Genomic DNA, 5,426 nt, shown 5'->3' with positions numbered 1-5,426 from the left:
TGCCTTCTTCTTTTTTGTATCGTATATAGGACAGTTGACTACTTGCTTTTGTTCTGCTGTTCAGTATGCTGTAATTAGTATGTGTGAGCAGTTTTTGAAGTTGAAGTTGAAAGTTTATTAAGGAATCCAAACAAAGTTTCAAACGTATGCAGCGAGAGGTCCCATGGTACAAGACTGCGGGCGGGACCTCCAAGTATGACCAAGTAGAACGAGCCCATGCTTGTCTATGGTTTGGTTTTATGCAGTTTATCGTACGTCCCAAAGTGACTCAGGCTATGAGGGATGCCGTGGTGGCGGGCTGTGGATAATTTCGACCACTTGGGGTTCATTAACGTGCACCGACATCACACAGTACAAAAGGCCTCTAGAATTACGGCTTCATTGAAATGAGGCCAACAAGACCGGGATCAGGCCCGCATCTTTCAGGTCAGCAGCTGGGCACCACAACTACTATGCCACCATGGCGGCTTGCCCATGCTTTTCATTCAGTGTTTCGGTATATACACTGCATTTGTCTTCACCTGTTGGGTCATCTTTTCAAGCCACTGACAGCAGTAGCTTTTTGTGGCGGCTCCCTCTTTGCATGAAAAGAAAATTCAATTTGAATTTGAAGAAATTATGCATTAAAATATTTTGTTTCATCACCTTACTTATTCACTCTCAAGGCTCAAGGGCATTATTTAGAGAAATGGGTGAACAGAACAAATTATTAACAGAACAAATCAGTTGCAGCTTTCTTGAAGGCGATGTTATTGGCGATCGCAGTGACAAAGGCAAAAAAGTGGTTCCTGTCGTTACTGGTGTGTGGAAAAAATGAATATATGACATGCAAGAACACAGGCTTTAAACATGTGGTCATTACGTGATGAAATATAGGGCTCATTGTAGTGCTCATGAAAAGCTGAACATCAGTGCACCAGAGGAAAGAAATAGCAGTTGTAAAACAGAAAACAAGACTGTCTGTACTGTTGAAACTGAATGGTAAAAAGAAAGAAAAATTTATAGCAAAGCAAAAGAAATATCAATATTGTCGTGACAAATTTGGCATCAAAAAGGCATTTGAAATGTTAAAAACATCTTGCCATCCTAATATCACTCCCAAATTTTAACAAGAATTGCAGACAATTTTAGTATGTGTGGTAAAATAACTATTTTGGTTCAAATTTAATACCCGCCTTGCTGCTCTGCCAATGCCAAAACTGGTAAAAATTTTTCTCGAAATATGCAATACCTAGAAGCACAATTCGAAACACTTTTTGAACAACGTGTCCATACCTCTGGATTATAAAGTTGAGATTTCGGGGCATGGTCAAAGGTGTCTACCACTCATATTAATAAGATAGCAAGAGCTGAATTACAACTATCCAACATTAAAATGATCATTACACTGCAAGATCAAATAGCCCCAGTTGAAGGACTCATCATGCTTCTGCAAGTTCCAGTGGTTCTCTCTAAGCTGGTGCCAACAATACATGATCCCAGCTCTTTCAACAGCACTTCAATAAACCTTGTTAGCAGAGGCACGAAGTTGGCAGTGCACAAAGTGCCATGAAATTACGGCCGACCATGCTCACATCGAGGACTTCATTTCAACAGCAACTAACATACAGAAATATCTACACAGCAGCAAGATTTATTACAACGAAAAAAAGGTTTTCCTTGCTGTTAACCAATACGAAGTTGCCGATTTTGAGTCCTTGTGACACTTACGGCCAAGTGAAATGTGCCTTGTGAATTGCTTATACGCATTGCTTACAAGGTGAGTTATTATTGAGAGAGTTGGCTTAGAATTGAAGAAAGCATGTCAGTTTGAGTAGTTTAAGCACACAAACAAGGAATGAAAACATAGGAAATCAGCTGTAAACAATCAATTTATTTCCTGGCTGAAGCACTGTACACAGGAAGAAATGAATCATTATTAGTATGGCTTCAATGCAATGCAATACTGCAATTAAATAAGAAATTCAAAAGACAAGCCAGTTATGAAAGTTGTTCACGTGCCATCATGTCTATGCTATTACAACCGGTACCCTAATCTCTTAAAAACGTTCGATCTCGTAGGTAAATGAATGCGTCTTAAAGGGGGGGGGGGTATACTCCATTGCCACGCCATCTAGCATGACCTACTGACAGAATTAAGTATTCCCACAGAACACCACTGCAGTACACCAATTGTTTGTAATGTCTTTTCTGCCACCCATGCTTTCTAACACAAAATGTGCGTGGATTCAGTCAAGACAGCTTGAGAGAAGTGGTACAAAACAATTAAGGATTCCGAACCTGCTGGCCACCTTTTTGACGTTAATTGTGGAATATATTGTGGGCTTAGAGCACAACTGTTAGCTTCGGTGCATAGGGCACATGTCGTGAAGTTTTCATCTTGCCTTAATAGTAGAATGAAACATTGGTCACTGACCATGTCGAACACGTTGATTGACATTTCAGAACCCTAACAGGTTGCTCGTTCAAAATGAAGGACTGGTCATGAAAACGCAGCTCCTTAACTAATCAGGGCAATGACTTTGCATAAGCCTGGTGAAGGTTTCCCTTTGTGACTGTCTTCAGCATCATCATAAAGGACTCCAGGTGCAGCCACACTTACAAAGTTCATTCAGTGGCAAATATTTCCACATTCTCCCACGCAATTTCGAGCCCTGGTTGTGCATGTTCTGCCACAGCAGCTGTTCGATTCCTGCCGACATCACTAGCTCTTTCAGACGCCTAGGTATGTTTCTAGCTGTCTCCCCCGATGTAGACCAAATTAATCGTCGCAAGGTAAACGATTCCAAGGAACTTCGAACGAGGCAGAGCATCTTCGGCACGTGGGCAATATTCACCTGGTGCGTTTTGAAAACTCCTGCCCTTCGTCTGGAATGTACAGGGTCGTCAACTCTCAGTACGAACACGCAAGTGCGTGGCCCCACTCTGGAGGGCCACTGCGCACGACACGGCCGCGCATCGAAGCGAAGTGGTAGATGTCGTGAAGCACCACGCCCAGGTCCAACTTCTCCTGCGCCACTTGGCTGCGATGAGCGGCCGTGCCGGACGCAGTGGCCCTCCAGAGTGGGGCCATGCACTCGCGTGTTCAGGGTGGACGACCTTGTACATACGGAACCACTGCTCGCTTCAACTGACGAATGCCTCGGGGACTGCAAAACCACCGTGTCTGGATCGTATTTATGACCCTGGCCCCACGCTGTAATGAATTCACATTATTAACTTGCATATCCTCAGCGCAAATCAGGTTGAATGCTCGAAACGAATGAGCGCACATATGCCCACTCGCCCAACCCATAAATTACGCGAAATGAAAGCGCATTTTCATACGGTCGATTAATTATGACAAGGTTTTCCGGAGAAAGCTGGAGCGTCTTCGAAGGCACTGCACAAGCGCGAGCACACAAACAACGCAAGCACACAAGAGTCCTTTCAAAACGAATCAAGCGATCACAACGCGCCACGCAAAAGCCAAGGTCACATATACACGGTGAGAATGATGCAAAACGCCGGCATGACTTTACCACACCGCCTAAAATCCAAGCGCAACCCCGAAATCACACGTCCACGCGTTGACAGGCTGATCAAACGGATCAAACAAGCAAACGATGCAAAAACGGCGGCTCAAATCCCGTCCGCCAACAATAAACGAAGCCAAGGCAATCCATGGGTGAAAATAACGCTTTGGGCCGGCTTTTCGTTAGGTCTCTTCGATTTGGCAGCACCAGCTGCACCAGTTCAAGGGGTGCAGCACCGTCGTCCTCGTTTTTCCGGTGCCGCGCGCGCCCTCTGCACTTTTCTCCTCGTTTTGTCAAGGTGCAGGCCTGGTTCTGCACGAGTTCTTCGCCGCCTTGCACTCGGTCTGAAGGTAGTGCTGGAAGTAGTGCAGCATGGCGCGGCTACACTTGCGCCTTCGTTTTGCCAATGGCCGGTGCGCGCTAGTGTACGGGCTGTATCTGCACTTGACGAACTGGCGCTGCACGCTCACGTGACCGCTTGGCACCGCTGCAGAACTAGCACAGCCAGTGCAAGCCAAATCGAAGAGACCTGTTATTTCCACCGGGTCGCAATAACGCTTTGGCTTGGATTTCCGTTATTCTCACCCGGTCGCAATAACGCCGGCCGGCAAGCCTGGCAACTGTAGCACTGAAGCTCATAACGAAGCCACTTTTTCAGCCACGCCAAGCAAGCAAAGGGATTAGTTGAAAGTCTGTATTTGCGACGTTTTCTGTCAATTTTTCCACTAAAAATTTTAATATTGCGCATTTTGTCAAACAGCGCTGCGTATTTTTAACCAACTGTTTGTAAAAATGCAAAAAAAATTGCGCAGAAATACTGTATCAAAGTATCCATCCTTGAAAACCTGAAAGCAAACTGGTGTCTTTTGCATGGCGCCCAGAGAACACTCTGAGCCGCGTTAGCTCAGCTGCTTCGTGCCTTAAACTAATGAGTAAGGAAAATAACGAGCCGGATTGACGCCCGGCTCCACCGTACTCGCAATACGGTTTGAATTTTTGAGGGGGTACAGGTCGTCCCAGGAGTGCGCCGCCTACTTTTGCGGAGTGCTCGGGTTGATGCGATCTACCCCAAAGTTACAATCGAAGAAAAGAAAAAACCCGTAGCTGCGCGGCGCAGCGATGCTAATCGCAAACTTGCGTTTCACGTGCGATGTTCATTTGCAGATCAGGGTATTTTCCACCCCAAGACTTCCTCCTTCCTTGTTCACTTCGTGAGGAGTGTTCGTTTATACAGATGGATCTGAGCTTCTGCCATGGAGGAAGTTTTTCCTTCCTCCGAGTGTGCTGCGAATCCCAGGGGCAAAAATACGAGCTCGCTGTTGGTTTCGGTGGTTTGCAACCAACTAAAATAAAAAAAAACACGAACACGCTTTCACACACTTGTCTTCACCCCCAAACCACTCACACATATAACTCTCTAAAGAGTGGACGCATGCCGAGCCACCAATGGACCATTTGCAAGAATTTAATAAGTTTCTCGGTAAGCTTGTTTTCGAACCAAACGGTCTCGGTCCCAGGCGACACACTCGCAATCTTTGTGGAAGCAGTTCCCTAGCTCTTCTGAGTAAACTCGGGAATGTCGCTATAGTTTACTGCAAGATGGCCCCAAGAAAGCCGTCGAAAGAGTACAATGGTACGTATATACAGCACAGAAAAGGGGATTGCAGTCAACCGGCTGTAGCACTGAAGTAGAGGAAAAAAGAAGGCAATGGGCCTTTGTTCCTGTGCCATACTAAACTTTCTAAAAATTTTCTGCTCAACAACAGTACTGTCGTTCCAACTTTCTCCTTTCATAGTCATACCCCCCTTTCTCCCCTAGCCAGAAGGAACAACCCACTCCCCACAGCACTTCCCTCCCTCCTTTTCCTGCCTAGATTCTGCTGCAGGCAGAGTACGACCATCAGGAGTTTT

The 5,426-nt window shown here is 45.6% G+C and overlaps 1 non-coding gene across 1 annotated transcript; it reads left to right on the top strand.

Annotated features, from left to right (window-relative positions):
* The first annotated feature begins 4,430 nt into the window (after positions 1–4,430).
* On the top strand, positions 4,431–4,585 carry LOC149339842 (U12 minor spliceosomal RNA). The gene has a single exon (XR_016283882.1). It is a non-coding gene; the product is annotated as a U12 minor spliceosomal RNA (small nuclear RNA).
* The last annotated feature ends 841 nt before the right edge of the window (positions 4,586–5,426 follow it).

Source organism: Amblyomma mixtum, chromosome 6 (genome assembly GCF_055824585.1).
Source record: "Amblyomma mixtum isolate Tamu chromosome 6, ASM5582458v1, whole genome shotgun sequence".
In the NCBI taxonomy this organism is placed as follows: domain Eukaryota; kingdom Metazoa; phylum Arthropoda; class Arachnida; order Ixodida; family Ixodidae; genus Amblyomma; species Amblyomma mixtum.
The sequence above is the reverse complement of the archived record's forward strand: the minus strand, read 5'-3'. Positions and strand labels throughout refer to the sequence as shown.